Below are 22,770 nucleotides of genomic sequence, written 5' to 3' on the forward strand. Positions count from 1 at the left end.
TTGTAAGGATGTAAAGGCCGCCGTGTACACAGAGGAACTTATCCGGGACGCTTTTGTAGCGGGCCACAGATCCAATTACACCCGGCAGCGACTGTTGGAGCAGAGTGACCTCGACCTCAACAAGGCCTCTGAACTCGCACTATCATTGGATGCAGCCTACCGGGGCATGGATGCCTACTCCTCTGCACCGTGGACGCCGCGGGGAATGACAGCCTGGGACACGGTAGGACCGCCTCATAGCGCCGTGCCACCCCAGCCACACCCCAGCAACGGCCCAACTACCGCAGCAGTGTCCCAAGGCCAGACAGCAGTGCCCCAAGGCCAGAAATGCTACTTCTGTGGCCAGGCAAAACACCCCAGAGCGCGCTGCCCGGCAAAAAACGCGATCTGCTTGGGCTGCGGGAAGAAGGGACACTACGCTAACGTCTGCAGGGCCAAAGCCACCCCGAACCCCAGCAGCGCCGCGTGTGGGCCATGCGAGCCGCCATCTTGGGCCTCCCCGGCCATGTGCGAACCACCGGTACAGCAGCCATTTTGGACGCCTCCAGCCACATGGGGATCATGGACGCCGCCATCTTGGACGACAGCCGGAACGCAGCAGGCCCCCAACACTGCCTCATCTGATACCCGCAGCGACACACCGACCCCTACGCTGGCATCCGTTACACTGGACCAAGCGAGACCGCACCAGCTGGCCAGTTCCACAATGGACATTAAGGTAAATGGCCACGATACAATCTGGCTTTTTGACTCTGGGAGCATGGAGAGCTTCATCCACCCCGACACGGTGCGGCGTTGCTCTCTCCCAGTCCTGCCTGCGCACCAGCGGATTTCTATGGCCTCCGAGTCCCAGTCGGCGGACATCGGCGGCTACTGCGTAGTGACACTCGTAGTAGACGGGACCGTGTACGATCATTTTAAACTTCTGGTCCTGCCCGACCTCTGCGCTGCCGTCCTGCTGGGGTTAGATTTTCAGTGCCACCTTAAAAGTGTTACGATGGCGTACGGTGGACCCCTACCCCCACTCACAGTCCGCAGCCAGCAGCTCCCAAATTGCCCGCCGCGCACCAGGTGCAACCTCTCCACACTCAGAGTCAGCCCCCCCCCCCCCCCACTGTTTCCTAACCTCACCCCCGACTGTAAGCCCATCGCCACAAAGAGCAGGCGATGCAGTGCCGGGGACAGGGTTTTCATTAAAACCGAAGTGGAGCGGCTCCTGAAGGAAGGGATTATTGGGGGCAGCACCAGCCCCTGGCGAGCCCAGGTTGTGGTCGTTAAGACCGGCGAGAAGCAGCGCCTGGTCATCGACTACAGCCAGACAATAAATCGCTACACCCTGCTGGACGCCTACCCACTCCCCCGCATAGCTGATATGGTCAACCAGATCGCGCAGTACCGCGTCTTCTCGACCATTGACCTGAAATCAGCGTACCACCAGCTCCCTATCCGCCCTGAGGACCGCCAGTATACTGCCTTTGAGGCAAACGGCCGCCTCTACCACTTCCTTAGGGTTCCCTTTGGCGTCACCAACGGGGTCTCCGTCTTCCAAAGGGAGATGGACCGGATGGTAGATCAAAATGCGTTGCAGGCCACTTTCCCATATCTGAACAATGTGACCATCTGCGGCCGTGACTTGCAGGACCATGACGCAAACCTCGAAAAATTCCTCCGTACCGCCCAACTCCTGAACCTGACATATAACAAGGAGAAGTGCATATTCCGCACAAACCGCCTCGCCATCCTTGGCTGTGTTGTGGAACACGGAGTCATCGGCCCCGACCCCGACCGGATGCGTCCCCTTATGGAACTCCCACTGCCTCAAGGCCCTGAAGAGGTGCCTCGGGTTTTTCTCCTATTATGCCCAGTGGGTCCCCTACTATGCGGACAAGGCCCATCCGCTGATCAAGTCCACCTCTTTTCCCTTGACGGCAGAGGCCCGCTTAGCCTTCCACCGTATCAAGGAAGACATTGCCAAAGCCACCATGCACGCAGTGGACGAATCCATCCCCTTCCAGGTGGAAAGCGACGCGTCCGACTTTGCCCTGGCCGCTACCCTCAATCAGGCGGGGAGACCCGTGGCCTTCTTTTCACGAACCCTCCAAGGCCCGGAGACCAGACACTCCGCTGTTGAGAAGGAGGCCCAGGCGATTGTGGAGGCTGTGCGTCATTGGAGGCACTACCTGGCCGGAAAACGATTTACCCTGCTCACTGACCAACGTTCAGTTGCTTTCATGTTTAACAACAAGCAGAGGGGCAAAATCAAAAATGACAAGATCTTGAGCTGGAGAATCGAACTTTCCACCTACAAGTACGAGATCTTGTACCGGCCCGGGAAGCTCAATGAACCCCCGGATGCGCCAGCGCGCAGATCGATAGACTGCGGGCCCTCCACAATGACCTCTGCCACCCGGGGGTCACCAGGTTCTTCCACTTCATCAAGGCCCGCAACCTGCCTTACTCTATTGAGGAGGTCAGGACCATGACCAGGAACTGCCAAGTCTGCGCTGAGTGCAAACCGCACTTTTATAGACCAGGCAGGGCCCACCTGATAAAAGCCACTCGCCCCTTCGAGCGCCTGAGCGTTGATTTTAAAGGGCCTCTCCCCTCCTCCGACCGCAATGTGTACTTCCTCAATATTATTGATGAGTACTCCCGTTTCCCGTTCGCCATCCCCTGCCCGGACATGACCAGTGCCACGGTCATTAAATGCCTAAATGACCTCTTCACCCTGTTCGGTTTCCCCAGCTATATCCGTAGCGACCGGGGCTCATCGTTTATGAGCGACGAACTCCGTCAGTACCTGCTAACTAGGGGTATTGCCACAAGCAGGACCACTAGTTACAACCCCCGGGGGAACGGACAGGTGGAAAGAGAAAATGCGACAGTTTGGAAGGCCGCCCTGCTAGCCTTAAAGTCTAGGGGCCTTCCAACCTCCCGCTGGCAGGATGTGCTACCCGATGCGCTCCACTCTATTCGGTCACTGCTCTGCACTGCCACTAACGCCACCCCTCATGAGAAAATGTTTGTCTTCCCAAGGAAGTCCACATCGGGGACATCGCTACCCGCCATGGCTGACGTCCCCAGGGCCGGTCCTACTGAGAAGGCACGTGAGGACCCATAAAATGGACCCCCTGGTCGAGAGGGTCGACCTCCTCCACGCCAACCCCCAGTATGCTTACATTGCATACCCGGACGGGCGGGAGGACACAGTCTCCATAAGAGACCTTGCACCCTCGGGGGCCGCAGTAACCCACTACTCACTACCACCCCCCCCCCCCCAACGATCCGATATCCAGCCCCAGCAGACGGCAGGCCTGGGCCCCGCGACCCGCTTGACATCTACGAGGACGACACGCCTGTGCCACAGCCTACGCAGGACTCGACGCCGGAAGCTCCACTACCCCTGCCGTCGCCACGCCGATCACAGCGGCAGACAAGACCTCCGGAGAGACTCCAATACACTAACTTTTAATACACTTCACCCCGCCGGACTCAATTTTAAACAAGGGGTGAATGTGGTAAACCACTGTTTGTATTCCACTGTGTACATGCCTGGACATGCCTCGGCTGACTCCTCCCACAAGTCCTAGTATAAAGGTGACTGCTCCCCAGCCCTTTGTATTTCTGGACCGGTCGACCACTCGAGGCAGACCTTCATTCTTTTGTTAATAAAAGCCTTTAGTTACTCTCTTAACTCTCAGCCTTTTATGAGTAATTGATAGCGCATCAATGATGAAATGACAATTACAAACCTAAGAGCCGACAGGCCAGAGAACCTAATTCTCAGGGGAAATAGGGGTCTTTACCCCACTTTTTTCTTTGCTGTTATACTGCCCCATTTCGGATGGTGTAGTGGAAGAAAATCTGGGCCGCTGACTGCAGAATGTGTGGAAGCTTTCACGGGGGAAATGGACGTGCTCCTGGTCGGGAAGGACTTAGAATGATACAGGCTTGAAGAAGTGTGGCAATCAAATAGTCCGTGTGTAGGATTTACCCAAAGTATTCCCTTAAGCTGGAGTGAGGTAAGGTCAAGCTACCAACATACGAAAATGACGGGCAGGAAAAGACCAGCTGGTCCCTCAAGCCTACCTTATTCTTGTTTCTATAAGCATGCTTCTATACGGAGTGCACATGAAGATAAGGATGCCATGGATCTCAGAGTTCCAAGGGCATTCATGCATGATTCAACCATCACCCTGGCAGTCAATGACATCATTTGAGCCCCTCAACATCTCTTTTTACCAATATTCATTATCAAATAAAGCCTCCTCCTGCGCCAAACTGGTAAGTAAGTGCAGTGTAACTACAGAGCTAAATCAAGAGTGGAACAACGATTACTGAATGGACGGGTCTTGACGTAAGAAAACTACTAGGCACTTGGTCTAAGCGTTAAACAAAGCTTTAATCAACTGTTTTACAACATGGAGGTCTAGTTGTGTCCTTCACTAGTTCCTGTTAAGAATGTCCTGCGCAAGCTGGGCCCGTGCCCGAGTATTTATACTCTCCCTGGACAGCGCCACCCGCAGGCCGCTCAGTATTATTTCATAAGTCTTTCTTTCATGAATGACTGATTCATGTCAGGTCTGATGAGGTGCAGTCTTCTGTTGAATTGAACTCATTTGACCACGTCTTATCTTCCAAACATTAAAGCTTGGTAAATGACTGAAGGACAACAGGCTCTTTCCAGTGAATGTGTGCAGGTTTTTAAAATATTGTTTCGAGTGAGTGCTGGATAACTCAGTTGTTTGAACTCTGGACTCGGGGCCAGAGGGCTGGGGTTTGAGTCACTACCAGAGGCACTTCTCAGCTTCTCGCACTTAAGAGGTGTATGGAATGAGTGTCATGTTCTGAAATATGGGGAGCATACAGAGGACTGCAGAGAATCAGTAGTGCCTACCATACCGTAGCAAGTACTATCTTAAGAACATAAAAAATAAGAGCAGGAGTCGGCCATACGGCCCCTTTGGCCTGCTCCGCCATTCAATAAGATTGTAGCTGATCATCGACCTCAATCCACTTTCCCGTCCGATCTCCATATCCCTTGATTCCCCTGGAGTCCAAAAATCTATCTATCTTCAGACATTCTTAGCTGTTAATAAGAGAAACAGAAATAAGCAGCACCTCACAATACGCTGCTCCGCGGATCCTCAATGTGTGTTACGTTCTAGGTACATTTAGCTCGGCAGTGCTGTGTGCATCACAGATATGGTCCGCTTCAGTGAAGACAAGATGATGACAAGACCTTCAATAAATTAGTGGCCAGTACATCGGATGTGTTCTACTGGTTTGTATCTCTCCCTATCTCTGAAACCTCCTCCAGCTCCACAACCCTCCCAGAACTCTGTGTTCCTCCAACTCTGACCTCTTGGGCATCTCCGACTTCCTTCGTCCCATAGAAACATAGAAGATAGGAGCAGGAGTAGGCCATTCGACCCCTCGAGCCTGCTCCGCCATTCAATGAGATCATGGCTGATCATCCAAATTCAGTACCCGGTCTCTGCCTTCTCCCCATACCCCTTGATCCCTTTAGCCTTAAGAAATATATCCAACTCCTTCTTGAATATATTTAATGAATTGGCCTCAACTCCCTTCTATGGTAGAGAATTCCACAGGTTCACCACTCTCTGGGTGAAGAAATTCCTCCTCATCTCTGTCCTAATTGGCTTATCCCTTATCCTTAGACTGTGACCCCTGGTTCTGGACTCCCCGACCATCGGGAACATCCTTCCAGCATCTAGTCTGCCTAGTCCTGTTAGAATTTTATAAGTTTCAATGAGATCCCCTCTCATTCTTCTAAACTCTAGCGAGTATAAACCCAATGGACCCAATCTCTCCTCATACGTCATTCCTGCCATCCCAGGTATCAATCTGTACCATTGGTGGCCGTGCCTTCAGCTGTCTGTGCCCCGACCCCTGGAATTTCCTCCAAAACCTCTCCGCCTCTCCATCTCTCTCTCCTCCTTTAAGGCGCTACTTAAAATCTACCTCTTTGACCGAGTCATCTGTTCTAATGTCTCCATCTTTTGCTTGGCTTCAGTTTTTGCCTGATTACGCTCCTTGAAGCATTTGGGATTTTTCACTATATTAAAGGCGCTTTATAACTGCAAGTTGTATTATTGGCATCTGGTTTTGGAGCTCTCAACCGTGGCAGAATTGAGCATTATCTTCTTAGCACTGGGATAAAAAATTACCAATTTGCAAGTCATAGAGCACAGCCAATTTAGGCATTCATTCAGTAATTAAAGCAAGAGGCTGTATTTTAAAAACATTTTACAGAAAGTTAGTAATTAGATTCCGAAATGTAATTGTTTCAGGGTGAAATTTGGCAGCAGGTTGGCTGTAATTGAGGTGTTGAGCAGTGAATGATGGATAATTTGAGTCAGCTTTTAATGGTTTTTATCTATGAAACAACCATCAATATGCTTGGATCGGTGTGACATGTTGTACGGAGTCCACATTATCTCCAACAAGCAAGTGTGTAACCACCGCCCCTTGACATTCAACGGCATTACCATCGCCGAATCCCCCACCATCAACATCCTGGGGGGTCACCATTGACCAGAAACTTAACTGGACCAGCCACATAAATACTGTGGCAACAAGAGCAGGTCAGAGGCTGGGTATTCTGCAGCGAGTGTCTCACCTCCTGACTCCCCAAAGCCTTTCCACCATCTACAAGGCACAAGTAAGGAGTGTGATGGAATACTCTCCACTTGCCTGGATGAGTGCAGCTCCAACAACACTGAAGAAGCTCGACACTGTCCAGAACAAAGCAGCCCGCTTGATTGGCACCCCATCCACCACCTTAAACATTCACTCCCTCCACCACCGGCGCACCGTGGCTGCAGTGTGTACCATCTACAAGATGCACTGCAGCAACTCACCAAGGCTTCTTCGGCAGCACCTCCCAAACCCGCGACCTCTTCCACCTAGAAGGACAAGGGCAGCAGGCGCATGGGAACACCACCACCTCCAAGTTATATTTAGCTGGAATGTAACACACGTTTTGAGGATGCATGAAGCAGAGTAGTGGAGTAGGAAATGGAGCTCAGGACCAATGAACAGAGCAACCAGGTAAGATGGCCTCTGTTGCCCTCAGCATTGGAGAGCTCTTTCAGAGAGCCGGCACAGGCACGATCGGCTGAATGGCCTCCTTCTGTGCTGTAAGATTCTATGGGGGAAAAATTGGCTTGTGCCCCCTTTGGGCTGCTAACTTCGCTGGGGCGCTACTTTTAGTGCCCCGAAAAAGTTAGTGCCCCTGCGCTCAATATTGAATGGTAGCGCCCCAAGCAGGAGGCGGGGCGCTACTGGACGCGCTCCCCCTCCCTCTTGGGGCGCTAACATTCAATATCGCGGCGCTACACGCAACAGCGCCATGCGCATCAGCACGTAGCACCGCGGTATTGCAGGCCTCCCTTCCCTGATTAAAGGGGAGGGGCCTAGCGCAGCATGCACCAGGACCCTGCTGGACCACCGGGGAGCGCAGCGCCGGCAAAAGAGCCCGGCGCTCAAGAGGAGTGCCTGGCTGACCGATCACGGCCGGCAGCCCGCGGGAGGAAGCGAAAGGGGGCAGGTGTTGGCAGGCGTCCCAAAAAAAATGGCCGCCCAGCACCTGCCCTTTAATTTGCGTCGCCCCAGCCACAAACACCGCACCCTGACCCTGTCAGACACGGCGTCCGGCGGTAGTTCAGGGGGCGCGAGCGAAGTTTGCGAGCAGGGCGCTGCGCACGGTGATGACATCATCGCCGGAGGCACAGCGCCGCGGGGTGCTACCAGCTAACCGCTACCGCCGCTAGCCTCCCGTTAAATTTAACGGGAGGCATTAGCAGCGCCGCGCCCAGACGCTCGGTGCTTTGCCCCCTTGGGGTGCTAACGGGAGGCGCGAAGCAACCAAATTTTTCCCCCTATGCCTCTATGTGTGCTGCAACATGGACGGTTTTCCGTTACCTGGAAATTGGAAGGTGCCATCTCCGTGTTCTAGTATCCCTTGGTCTGGGGCGGCTGGACGTGTCAAGGGTAGAGAAGGCTCTCTGTGGTTGAGGACTATTGCTGCGGCTGGGCAGAGAAGAAGGCTTGGGCTGATGCAGGGAAGAATGGGAGGCCCTGGCCGGATGTTGCTTCTTTGAGGAACTAAATGTGAGAGCAGATTCATGTTATTCATTTGATAGCTGCCCTGCTCTTTTTCATTGGTAGAAGCCTTGTGATAGCTCATTGGTAGATAAGTCTGTCAATCAAGTATCTGGGACCCAATCAGACCCCATAAAAAGGACACTCCTGACATGCACAGACACCAAAAATGTTATTAGATAGAAAAAACACAAATACAGGAATCCTAAATAAAGACTAAAAAGGCTGAAATCAAACAACAATTTGGTCAACAAGAAGAAAGACTTTGCATTTATATAGCGCCTTTCATGACCTCCGGATGTCCCACTGGAGTGTCAGTCTAGATTTTTGTGCTCAAGTCTCAGGAGTGGGACTGTGAATCCACAACCTTCTGACTCAGCCAATGAAGTGCAGTCACTGTTGTAATGTAGGAAAGATGGCAGCCAATTGCGCACAGCAAGCTCCCACAAACAGCCCTGTGATAATCACCAGATAATCTGTTTCAATGGTGTTGATTGAGGGGTAAATATTGGCCAGGACACCGGGGTTAACTCCTTTACTCTTCTTCCAATAGTGCCATGGGATCTGTTACGGCCACCCGAGAGAGCAGACAGGGCCTCGGCTTAACGTCTCATCCGAAAGACGGCACCTCCGACAGTGCAGCACCCCCTCAGCAGTGCACTGGGAGCGTCAGCCTGGAATTTTATGCTCAAATCTCTTGGAGTGGGGACTTGAACCCACAACCTTCTGACCCACAGAGCCACTGGCTGACTGAAAGTTAAGTTTTTGTGGTTCTTCTGCACAAAAGGTTAAACCTGAACCATTAAAGAAAGAACGACTTGCATTTCTATAGCGCCTTTCACCACCTCAGGGGAGTGGGCCTTTGGCGTAGCGGTAGCATCCCCGCCGCTGGGCCAGAAGGTGTAGGGTTTCGAACCCCGCTCCAGACAGTCCCGGCAAGTGGAGTCGGAGCTCCGGCTCTAAATTCTGGGTTGACATCCAGCGGGATACTTGCGTCCGTGGGTGTGAGTGGCCCCCCCCTTCGTATGGGTTGTGGGAGCCCGTAAAACCCTCCCGCCATAGGACTAACCACCCTAATGGCTGGTACGAAGATGGTTACGGTCACGGAAGGAGCGTTAATCGCGGCCAGAAATCCTTCCACCACTTCATACAGTTCCCCAAGGGGAACAGTGTGAAGACACGTACGACGACGACCACCACCTCAGGACGTCCCAAAGCGCTTTACAGCCAATGAAGTACTTTTGAAGTGTGGCCACTGTTGTAATGTAGGGAACATGGCAGCCAATTAACCTGCCTTTCTCGTTTAGATGCAAACTAATCTGCTGCGTAGCAACGGAATTTCTGTTTGTATTTTTATTGTTCAGTGATTTTTTTTTTGCTTCATTTTGTTTTCTATTTGATTTGGCGTTTTCTGCCTCTAAACTTTCCAGCTGCTGCCGGTATTTGTGTCAACGTTTATCAAATAATAGAAAGAAAGAATTTACTACAAAACAATACCTCTTTTTAGATCGATAGAAAGTATTTTAAAAGTACATGGACGTGCCCTTGAAGTGCCGTAACCCACAGAGGTACGGACCCAGAGCTGGAAAGTGGGATTAGGCCAGAAAGCTCTTTGTCGGCCGGCACGGACACGATGGGCCGAATGGCCTCCTTCCGTGCTGTAAACTTCTATGATTCTATAACATTTAATGATGGGAAGGATGTTAAAATAAATATCCTGATTGGGATACAGCGGTAAACACGGCCATTAAGTGCAAGGTGATATAAAAGGCCTATACTGACGAGTATTTCTATTCTGCGGCTGAGAAAGGCCACAGGACTGGTCTGCAGACTTGTGCTGATCTATTCTGAAACGTTCAACGAATCTCATTATATTAAAAAATAAATGTGCTCCCACCGCCAATGTTTCAGCTGCTTGTTGTCGGCCAGCAGTCCAGTGACTCTTTTGTCGATCATTGTGCACTGATTAAACAGCAGGGCATAACTGCACCGTGCCAGTAATTCAAAACGCGCTGTATTCCTCATTAGGTTTGCGTGTTTGTTTATTGATGTGTTCGCACATTGCGTTACAGCGCTCTTTGTTACCGAGTAGCTGCACCATTGGACTCCTCGGGTTTGTTGTCACAGTGATTGATGAGACTGGTCAGGGAGTGTAAAAATGAAAATCTTCACTGGATACCTGTCAGCATCTCCCAGCGAGATCACTCCTTTAACTTGACGTCAGCTGTCTGCTCCTTGCTTGAAGCGTGGCTCCATCTGGTGGCTCAGTAAGTAACTGCGGCGTCTGGTACAACACGAAGTCAAACAGACCCAAAAGGTTCCAGGTTTGGTCCCTGGTCTGTGCTGAAGTAGCAGGAGCACATCAGTCGGGAGCCGGAAAAGGGGCAAGATTATCACTCCTGATACATAGCACTTCCTGCTGGAATGGGCACGTTAGGTAAGCTCACAGACACAAGAACATAAGAAATAGGAGCAGGAGTAGGTCGTTTGGCCCCTCACGCCTGCTCCGCCATTCAATAAGACCCCACTCTCCCGCCCAATCCCCATAACCCTTGACTCCCCTGTAGCTCAAATATCTGTCCAACTCCGCCTTGAATATATTCACTGACTCCGCCTCCACAGCTCTCCGGGGTAGAGAATTCCAAAGATTCACGACCCTCTGAGAGAAGAAATTCCTCCTCATTTCCGTCTTAAATGGGCGACCCCTTATTCTGAAACTATGCCCCCTAGTTCTAGATACCCCCACGAGGGGAAACATCCTCTCTGCATCTACCCTGTCAAGCCCCCTCAGAATCTTATAGGTTTCAATAAGATCACCTCTCATTCTTCTAAACTCCAATGAGTATCGGCCCAACCTGCTCAACCGTTCCTCATAAGACAACCACTTCATCCCAGGAATCAACCTCGTGAACCGTCTCTGAACTGCCTCCAATGCAAGTACAGGAAACTTTCTGGTATCCGGCACGGACGGGACCGACGTGGTGCCGGTTCATCAACAATTCCGGAAAACTGAACGCTATAGTAAAAGATACGGAGCTCACTGCTCCGTAGAAAGCAACAAACCCTGTGCTTCAGAACAATGGCCACAAGTTGCAAGTGTCTCTGTAGCTTAGCAACAGCTTCAGCTACACCCTTGCACAGCAACAAATGGAGTAAAAAAAAGTAATAAAAGTTACCTGAACCGACTCCTGAATTTTGCCGGTGGATAGAGCATTCCGGTTATTTAGGGGCCGGTTAATCGAAATTTTCCTGTATATCCCTCCTTAAATAAGGAGACCAAAACTGCACATCAGGGTAGATGTTCAGCTTTGCCACCCAGGCTTGAAACTAAATTGCAGATCAGCCGCCCGTTATAGACACTGCGTAATTTTAATTTCCATTGATGATGGAAATGGGGTGGTTTCTATAACGGGTGGGCAATCGGCCCGTTATACACCCAGGCAGCACGGTTAGAATCCACCTCAGCAAAACTCTTTCTCATTTTTGCCTCAAATATGTCACGTGTTCTGCTGTCTCTCATTCTTCAAACTGAACCCATTTCCATGTGTTTATCGGTCTCACTCTTTTTAATCAGAAATCTCAACCCTAACCTTCCCCCCCACCCGCCCCCCTCCCCCCGATGCTGGCAGTTCTGGGACCGGTCCTGGCTGGGCTGTGGTGAACACACACTCCGCCTAGCTTCATGACGAACATGCACCTGGGCAAAGTACTGGAGGACTGTTAATGCCATTGGTCATAAAATTCCCCCGCCCGCCAGCCACCACCACACACACACACACACACACACACACACACAAAATAGGTCCATTTTCCTTTGAGAAAAATAAGACTTGTGCCTGAGCAGGAATTGGAGCCGTGTGTGATACAGAATGAAAGAAAGATTTGCATTTATATATCGCGTTTCATGACCACCGGACATTGAAACGTATAAAATTCTAACAGGACTAGACAGACTAGATGCAGGAAGGATGTTCCCGATGGCGGGGGAGTCCAGAACCAGGGGTCACAGTCTAAGGATAAGGGGTAAGCCATTTAGGACTGAGATGAGGAGGAATTTCTTCACCCAGAGAGTGGTGAACCTGTGGAATTCTCTACCACAAAAAGCAGTTGAGGCCAATTCATTAAATATATTCAAGAAGGCGTTAGATATATTTCTTAAGGCTAAAGGGATCAAGGGATATGGGGAGAAAGCAGGGACAGGGTACTGAGTTTGGATGATCAGCCATGATCTCATTGAATGGCGGAGCAGGCTCGAGGGGCCGAATGGCCGACTCCTGCTCCTATCTTCTATGTTTCATCCCAAAGCCAATGAAGTAGTTTTTTGAAATGTAGCCGCTGTTATAATGTAGGAAACGTGGCAGCCAATTGCGTGCACAGCAAGCTCCCACAAGTGTCTCAGTTGTTTTAGATTTTGATTGAGGAGTAAATATTAGTCAGGACACTGGGGATAACTCCCCTGCTCTTCTTCAAATTAGCACCACGGGATCTTTTACACCCACCTGAGAAAGCAGACAGGGTTTAACGTCCCATCCAAAAGACGGCACCTCCGACAGTGCAGCACTCTCTCAGCACCGCACTGGAAGTGTCAGTCTAGATGTTTGTGCTCAAGCCTCTGGAGTGGGGCTTAAACCCACAACCTTCTGACACGGAGGTGAGGGTGCTGCCCACTGAGCCACGGCTGACACTTGATGTAGCTGATGGGTTACCACAAGAGGCCGATGTGACCGTTCAGAATCAAGTTAATTTTGCCCCTCTACTTGCGCTGCAGTGCTGTTCAGTTTGTTTTTGTCGTAGCGACTCCACTTTAGACAGCAGCACCGTAGCAGTCGTGGACTGAGACAACATTCCCAGCACTGCCAAAGGAGCCGGTTACCAATCAATGTGGCTGAGGACCAGGTCACTTGGCTGAGTTCCAAGCTCCAGTCTGCCTGACGCTAATGACACTTCCCCTTATGGATTTGTTTGACGATGATAAACGACATCATTGCAAATGTGTGTTTCATCAACTTAATGATGCTATTCAGTTGAACTCCTGTTTTGCCCAATGTAAAGGGCGCAGATGACACTGAAAGCTTCAACTATGAGTTTTATTTCACTGTGTGAGGCATGCCTGATACCTGGGGGGAGAGAGCGGGAGTCAGGGGAAGAATGGTGCCCCACCAGGGGTGGGTTATTTCGCCAATTCCACCGATTGAAAGTTCTTTTATTTCCATTTGTAGACTGCAGAGCGGAAAGAGCAATGACCATGTTTCAAACACCTGCGCCACATGGGATTGGGCGGTGCAGTGTGTTTCGGGTCAAGCTTTTCATCTCTGAAACCTGGGTTTAAATTCTGCTCAAATTGCTGGGTGAATGTCGTGTTTATCAGCTGGCTGTCAGTGGTCCGATGTGTAATGAGGGTGGGCACGGGCGCACCGCACAGAGTTGATTGTAATTCTGCACTGAATTACCAATCTCACTTGGAGACACTGCAAGGTGGCTTGTGTAGGAAATGGAAAAATGTTGCATTGATGCAGTGAAGGGGGGGTGGAGGGGTATTTGAAATTGAAACTAAGGCACATTGTTAAGATCCAGTAGAACAAACTTTATTCTGCATCTAACCATTGCTTGCAAAAAAGAAGACATGCATTTATACAGCGCCTTTCACGACCACCGGATGTCCCAAAGCGCTTTACAGCCAACGAAGTACTTTTTGAAGTGCAGTCACTGTTGTAATGTAGGAAACGCGGCAGCCAATTTGCGCACAGCAAGCTCCCACAAACAGCAATGTGATAATGACCAGATCATCTGTTTTTTAGTGATGTTGATTGAGGGATAAATATTGGCCAGGACACCGGGGAGAACTCCCCTGATCTTCGAAATTGTGCCGTGGGATCTTTTACGTCCACCTGAGAGAGCAGACGGGGCCTCGGTTTAACGTCTCATCCGAAAGATGGCACCTCCGACAGTGCAGCACTGCACTGGAGTGCCAGCCTGTAATTATGTGCTCCAGTCTCCGGAGTGACTCAGAGGGAAGAGTGCTACCCGGTGAGCCACGGCTGACATCTAGTCTGGTATAGCGTGGTTAGCATGAAGAGTAAAGCTCTCGCTGGGTGTCCAAAAGGGAAGTATTCCATTCCCTTACCTTTAAAAATAGTGAGGCAGTCTGTCATGATGATGCATTTTGTAATCTTGGGCGGTAGCTCCACAGCCTCGTCGTCTACTTATTACGTGACAACATTTTCTCGTGTGCTCTGGAGAAATCTCTGAGGCCATGGAGTCATGCCACATGCATGACAGTTATTTTAATAACAACGGAAAATGCTGGAAAAACTCAGCAGGCCAGGCAACATCCGTGGAGAGAAATTAGAGTCGACGTTTCAGGTCAAACCCTTTTTCAAACTGGAAAGGAAATAAAATAGATCGAAGGCAGGGCTGCGATAGAACAACAGAAGTAAAAGAAGTAAAAGAGACATTAAGAGGTATTTAAAACCAGACGAGATGGTAATAGGACAGTGGAGACAAAAGACAGCAAGATTAGGTGTGAAGTGTACTGGCAGGATGAGAGACAGCTGCCATGTGGGAGAGAGGAAAAAAAAGGAAAGGGGGGGGGAAGACCCAAAACAAAGGGGTGGAAAAAAAATGTAAGTAAAAATGCAATAGGGGCCGAGGTTATGATCTGAAATTATTGAACTCGATATTGAGTCCGGAAGGCTGCAAAGTGCCTAATCGGAAGATGAGGTGCTGTTCCTCCACGGATGTTGCCTGGCCTGCTGAGTTTTTCCAGCATTTTCTGTTGTTATTTCGGATTTCCAGCATCTGCAGTATTTTGCTATCGTACAGTTATTTTAATGTTCCTGTCAAACCTCTCCCAGCTCAGTTATAGCACAGGTCACGTGATAGCTGAAGCCTCATCCTCTGCAGCTTCTTGTACAGAGGAGATTTACCAGGATGTTGCCAGGACTGGAAAATTTTAGCTATGAGGAAAGATTGGATAGGCTGGGGTTGTTTTCTTTGGAACAGAGGAGGCTGAGGGGAGACTTGACTGAGGTGTATAAAATTATGAGGGGCCTAGATAGAGTGGACAGGAAGGACCTATTTCCCTTAGCAGAGGGGTCAACAACCAGGGGACATAGATGTAAAGTCATTGGTCGGAGGTTTAGAGAAGATTTGAGGGGAAATTTCTTCACCCAGAGGGTGGTGGGGGTCTGGAACTCACTGCCTGAAAGGTTGGTAGAGGCAGAAACCCTCATCGCATTTAAAAAGTACTTGGATGTGCCCTTGAAGTGCCTTAACTGACAGGGCTACGGACCCAGAGCTGGGAAGTGGGATTAGTCTGGATAGCTCTTTGTCGGCCGGCGCGGACACGATGGGCCGAAATGGTCTCCTTCCGTGCTGTAAATGTCTATGATTCTATGATTGTCTTCACTCCAGCCTCAAACGAACACCTCATGTTACACCAGTCAGAGGTTTACCCTTTCTCACAATAATCACTCTTGTAGTCTCCCTGAATGAGACAACCAACGTTGTGCCGAGTGATGCTTACATGTGTACAGTTTAGCACGGTGGGCTATTAGGCTTTTTCATGTCAGACTGTTAAAGTTAGACAGAGGAGACTTCCATTCTAGATGTCTTACTACAGTTATACATGTCTTACTACTGGGCCTTGGTGAGACCACACCTGGAGTACTGTGTGCAGTTTTGGTCTCCTTACCTAAGAAAGGATATACTTGCCATAGAGGGAGTGCAGCGAAGGTTCACCAGACTGATTCCTGGATGGCAGGACTGTCGTATGAGGAGAGATTGGGTCGACTAGGCCTGTATTCACTAGAGTTTAGAAGAATGAGAGGGAATCTCAAAATTCTGACAGGGCGAGAGCGACTGGATGCAGGGAGGATGTTTCCCCTGGCTGGGGGGGGTCTAGAACGAGAGATCACAGTCTCAGCATACGGGGTAGGACATTTAGGACAGAGATGAGGAGAAATTTCTTCACTCAGAGGGTGGTGAACCTGTGGAATTCTCTACCACAGAAGGCTGTGGAGGCCAAGTCACTGAATATAGTTAAGAAGGAGATACAGGAAACTTTCTGGTATCCGGCACGGACAGGACCGAGCTGGTGCCGGTACATCAACAATGCCGGAGAACCGAGTGCTATAGTTAAAAGATACGGAGAGCTCTGTATCTAGCAACAAACCCTGTTGCTTAGCAACAGCTTCAAAACAATCGGCACAGCTTGCAAGCGTCTCTGTAGCTTAGCAACAGCTTCAGCTAGACGCTTGCACAGCCACAAATGAGTAAAAAAATTAACTAAAAGTAAAAAAAGTTATCTGAACCGACTCCTGAATTTTGCCGGTGGATAGAGCGTTCCGGTTATTTAGTGGCCGGTTATTTAGTGGCCTGTAGATAGATTTCTAGACACAAAAGGCATCAAGGGGTATGGGGAGAGAGCGGGAATATGGTATTGAGATAGAGGATCGGCCATGATCATATTGAATGGCGGAGCAGGCTCGAAGGGCCGAATGGCCGACTCCTGCTCCTATATTTTTTATGTTTCTATCCAAGTAGTGAAAGGACACCCAGCACTAGCAGGCACCTCCCTCCCCCGGATCTTCTTTCAACAGCAAATCGTTATTATTTTGATTGGTTGCTCACAAACAGAGAAGCAAAGAACTTTACAGCACAGAAGGTGGCCATTTCACCCAGCGCACCTATGTTGATACTAAATCCTTAAATGGAGCTGTCTACTCTAATCCCATTTCCCTGTCCTTCATACTCTGATGCTGTTTCCCAAGTGTTTTCTGATGGAGCACATCTTACGGTTGATGTGCGAAGATCTGGATACTCCAGCCGTCCTGTGTGTGTCCCGGTGAGACAATGAGGCAAGGTTGTTGTGTAATATAATTGCAAAATACTGCGGATGCTGAAAATCTGAAATAACAACAGAAAATGCTGGAAATACTCAGCAGGCCAGGCAGCATCCGTGGAGAGACAAACAGAGTTAACGTTTCAGGTCTGGGACCCTTCATCAGAACTGGAAAAAGCTGGAGATGTAACAGATATTAAGCAGGTGCAGAGACAGGGGGGGTGGTTAGGAGGGGAGGAAGATATAAAGTATGTGTCTATACTTAATGCAATAATGACGAGACAGCTTGGAAGATTCAACGTAGGTCTTTACTTAATACCAACAGGCGGGAAACTGAGGGGAGATCAGTACCCACAGTACTATTTATACCCCTATGGCCAGGAGTGGTACTACGGTATCACTACGCCCTACAAAGTAGTGCTGCCCTGGCCATGGGTTTAAAGTAACATACATATTACATACACAACATTCCTCCCCTTTTAATTAAAACGTACCCGTGCAATTAAGTCAATAGATGCCCCATAACTAGGGCTAATAACATTTGGTAACACAATATACATAACATATTTACATCAAGAGTTGTCTACTTATATATATATAAACAGAAACATGTTATAGATTCAGTCTCTGAGGAGGCCTCCTGTCTCGACTAGGATAACGTCTTTCTCTAGTCGGTCTCGGTGCAGGCGGCGGTACTTCCGTCACCCCTTCATCGCTGGACTCGTCGGTGTCTGATGGCACATCCTGTGCCGTGGAGATCACTGGAGTGCTGAACTCCTCGCAATCCTGAGACCTCTGTAACGACGAGCTGGGCCGTGATTCCGCTGTAACAATGTGCTGAGACGTTTGAGGTAGTGAATCAGTTGGGTTTCTGGACTCCACAAGTTGATCAGCATGTCGTCTGATTATGCCTTCCCCTGTCTCAACTGTGTACATCAAGGGTCCCTGGTGGGCCTTTATCGTACCAGACCGCCACTTTTCATTCCTATAATCACGGGCCAACACTTGCTGCCCCACCTCGAAGCTCCGTGTCTGTCTGTCAGGAGCCCTACGAAATACTCGGTTTTCCACATCTCTCCGAATGTTTGGTCTGAGCAATTCAAGGCGAGACCTTAACCTTCTATTAAAGAACATGACGGCGGGGGCCTGGTTGGTCACCGTATGTGCAGCATTACGGTATGCGAATAGGAAGTTGTCCACCTTGTGTTGTAGTGGCAACCTTTCCTCCCCCATCGCCTTGATGGCCTTTTTAAAAGTCTGCACAAATCGCTCTGCCAGCCCATTTGTAGCCGGATGAAACGGTGCGGACGTATAATGTCGCACTCCATTCCTTTTTAGGAATGCTTGAAATTCTTCTGCCACAAATTGTGGCCCATTGTCCGAACAGACTTGCTCGGGCACCCCGTTTCAGGCAAAAATGGTCCTTAAGACTGCGACCGTCTTTTCGGCTGTCGTTGATGACATCTTTACGACCTCCGGCCATTTTGAATGGGCGTCCACTACAATAAGGAACATCGCATCCAGGAAGGGGCCAGCGAAGTCCACGTGGATCCTTTGCCACGGCGTTGAGGGCCACTCCCACGGATGTAGTGGGGCTTGTGGTGGTACGTTCTGTACCATCTGGCACCCTTGGCACGCTTTTGCTACTTCCTCAATGTCCCTGTCAATGCCGGGCCACCAGACGTAGGCTCTGGCGAGGCTTTTCATTTTGACACCCCCCAGATGACCTTCGTGTAAGTCCTGCAACACTTTATGTTGTAATTTTTGAGGGACCACCACCCTGGCTCCGCACATCAATGTGCCCCGGCAGACGGACAACTGGTCCTTCCTTGCCGAAAACACCGGCAATGATGCGTCACCCTGCGCCGGCCAGCCTTTCACGGTTAATTCGTAAACCCTTGCCAATGTCGGGTCGTTCCGTGTTTCCTGCTCGATACATTGGCTGGTGATGGGCAAGTGTTCCATAACAGCCGTATGATATATTTCCACGGGGTCCTGTACTATCTCTTCGATCTCGGCAGGCAAGGGTAGCCGCGACAGGCCATCCGCATTGCCATGCTGTTTGGCACCCTTATATTCGATAAGGTACTGGTGTGCTCCTAAGAACAGTGACCATCTCTGTAGCCTTTGGGCCGTCATCAGGGGCACCCCTTTTGTTGGATTAAATATCGACACCAACGGTTGATGATCCGTCAGTAGTGTGAAACGTTGCCCATGCAGGTAGTGGTGGAATTTTTTTACACCCCACACCAGACTGAGGGCCTCCCTGTCGATTTGCGCATAGTTTCTTTCGGCTGTATTTAACGACCTTGAGGCAAATGCTATTGGCCTCTCCGTCCCGTTGGGAAATTTGTGTGACAACACTGCCCCTATACCGTACGGGGAGGCGTCACATGCCAACCTCATTGGCATTTTTGGGTCAAAGTGTGCGAGCACTTCCTTTGATGTAATGAGTTGTTTACCCTTTTTAAAAGCAGCCTCACACGCTTCGTCCCAATTCCAGGAGACTCCCTTTTGCAGCAATGAATTTAGTGGATGTAAAATGGACGATAAGTTCGGGAGGAACTTATGGTAATAGTTTATAAGGCCTAAGAATGATCGTAACTGAGATACATTCTCAGGGGGCGGGGCCTTCACTACTGCCTCGATCTTTTCCGGGGACTTATGCAGGCCTTCCTTATCTATAATGTGACCACAGTATGAGAAACGTTCCTGGAAAAACTCACATTTCTGCTTGTTCGCCCTGAGTCCATATTGTTGTAACCGCAGAAGTACTCGCTCCAGGTTAGCGAGGTGGTCGTTATCCGTTTGTCCTGTCACCAGGATGTCATCCAGGTAGCATTGCGTTCCTGGAATGCCCTGTAGGACCTGTTCCATGGTCCTCTGCCATATTGCCGGGGCGGATGCCACACCAAATACCAGGCGATTGTACTGGTACAATCCCTTGTGTGTGTTAATCGTTAGGAGCTTTTTCGAACCCTGCTCCACCTCCATCTGTAAATAAGCTTGACAAAGGTCAATCTTCGTAAAGTGTCTACCCCCAGCTAACGATGCGAATATGTCCTCTATCCGCGGCAGCGGATACTGTACCGTGTGCAGGACTGGGTTAATAGTTATCTTAAAATCCCCGCAAATGCGAACCCTCTTTGGTTCCCCCGGTGTGTTATTTGCAGATTTCTTTATAACTGGGACAATGGGCGTGGCCCACTCGCTCCACTCAATCTTTGTAAGGACACCTGCACTCTCTAAGGCATCCAGTTCTGCTTCCACCGCTGGCCGAATGGCATAAGGCACCAGTCTGGCCTTACAAAACTTGGGGTTTGCGTCTTGAGCAATAGTTATTTTTGCTCTAATGTCCTTTAAGGTCCCCAGCCCTTGTTGGAACACCTCTGGCGTTTTTGCCAATAGTTTCGACAGCCTGCTTGTAATGGTTGTATCATCCGTGGTGGTCTCTACTTTTAACTCGTGTATCGACTTCCAGTCGAAATGGATTTTTCTTATTCATTCCCTACCCAAAAGTGGTGGTCCACCGTTTGGTAGGACGTATAAATAAAGTCCTGGCACTTTTCTGCCATTGTATTTAACTGTTACTTGCATTTTTCCCTTCGGGTAAACTTTTTGTCCCGTATATGTTTTTAATTTAATTTCCGTACCCTTTAAGGGAATGCGTTTGAACAGCCTGTTATAATCTTGTTCATTAATTACTGATAGGGCTGAACCCGTGTCCAGCTCCATATTAACTTCGACGCCTGCTACCTTCATTTTAACCCACATTGTGCTGTGGTCCTCCGTTTTGTCTACACCATATAACTTGAGACATCCCAGACCTTTAGGCTCTGCTTTTGTGCCTTCCTGTGACTCGTCTGAGCTACTGTCAGACATCTTATGTATTTTTGTCCTTGCCTTGGTACTGCTCGGATTGCCCCCACGATTGGGTTTCGTACCAGACCGACAAACTTTCGCTATATGCCCCTTTTTCCCACACTGCCGGCATATTTTATCACGAAACCAACAATTACTTTGGTCGTGGGTGGTTTTGCCACAACGGTAGCATTTACCTTTGTGAAATGTCACCTCATGGGTGTCATAGCCGGTTGTGTTATGCCGTATTTGAGCAGCACCCTGTGCTGCTGCTTCGTGGGTCGATGCTATTTCAATCGCCTGATCTAGGCTGAGCTGTTTCTTGGCTAGCAACCGTTTACGTGTATTCTCATTTAACATGCCACAGACAAATCTGTCTCTGATCGCGTCCGCCAATATGGCTCCAAACTGGCAATGTTTGGACAACCTTCTGAGCGCAGCTAAATAGGCTGCCTGCGACTCATCATTCCTTTGGTCGCGTCTGTAGAAGCGGTACCTTTCCGCTATAAATGGTGGCTTAGGGCTTAAATGTTCCCTTAGCGTATCAACAATTTGGGCGTACGTTTTGTCTCTGGCTTGTCTGGAGTAAGAAGATTCCTCAGCAGACCGTATGTTTTTGCCCCCATAAAATTTAATAAGGTTGCTACCTTTTGGTCATCTTCCACCTTGTTTACTATGCAATAAAGTTCATGCCTTTCGATATAGGCATCCCACTCTTCTGTGTCCTCAACAAATGCTGACAAACAACCTTCTTTAGCCATTTTAAACTTTTGAAGAGAAAAAAAAACTTTTCCCGCTTTCTCCACTAGATGGCGTTTTTCCCGCCTTTTCTCCCTCTGCTGTCAATGACCTCTCTCCAGCGTCATTATTTTTGTCCCTTGCAGCTCCCGTTATTGCCACAGCCACTATTAACAACGACCTTCCCCTCTCGTGGCCCGCTAGTCCTTGTGGCTCCGTTTGTTCCCCAGATCGCCTGCCCGTTCTGGCCCTTGCAGCTCCCGTTCCTCGGGAAGGATTTCAGTTTACCTGGCCCTGGGTGGACTTTTTCCCCGTGGCTGGAGCGCCCGTTCAGCCTCTTCTCTCAGCTGCCGCAGCCTCCGCTGGAAACCTCTCTCTCTCGCTCCGTTGCTGCCGCTCCTCCCGAACCCGGAGTGCTGGGCGGCCTCCTTCGGTCGACGCTGGACTCTGCAGGCTGGCTGGTAAGAAGCCTCTCTCCTTCTCTCTCCGTACTGCTACCGTTCCTTTGTTGCACCGTGTACTGATGAGTTCGAACCTTACTCGTCGCCAGTATAAAGTATGTGTCTATACTTAATGCAATAATGACGAGACAGCTTGGAAGATTCAACGTAGGTCTTTACTTAATACCAACAGGCGGGAAACTGAGGGGAGATCAGTACCCACCGTACTATTTATACCCCTATGGCCAGGAGTGGTACTACGGTATCACTACGCCCTACAAAGTAGTGCTGCCCTGGCCATAGGTTTAAAGTAACATACCTATTACATACACAACAGAAGAAATAGAAAGAACATCCTGTACTTTTGTAAGAGGCAGGAAAGATAAAATGTTGCAAATGGGAATGGCAAGGTTGTTGTGTGTTGCTCCGACTGATAGGCTAGGCATGTTTTGTGGGTTGCAATTGCGACACTGCGAGGCAGAATGTCTAGTAGCTAAAACTGTAAACACTATACTGAGTTCTATACTATGGTCAGGGGACAGAAGAAAAAGATTTATTTATATATATATATATATATATAAAACCAGACATAAATATATCATATGATAGTGAGGATCAGAACGGATGTATCAGGACTCATTGCCCCAGTCCTGACTCTGTGAGGATCAGACTTGGCCCTGAATGTATCAAGCACACTGATGCTCCAAACCCCTTCAATGCTTTTAGAGGCTTAACAGGATGTTTGTTGCCCCCAACGGCATA

This window comes from Somniosus microcephalus, chromosome 30 (assembly GCF_052327205.1).
Source record: "Somniosus microcephalus isolate GS21.2 chromosome 30, FLI_Smic_1.0, whole genome shotgun sequence".
NCBI classification, from domain to species: Eukaryota; Metazoa; Chordata; class Chondrichthyes; order Squaliformes; family Somniosidae; genus Somniosus; species Somniosus microcephalus.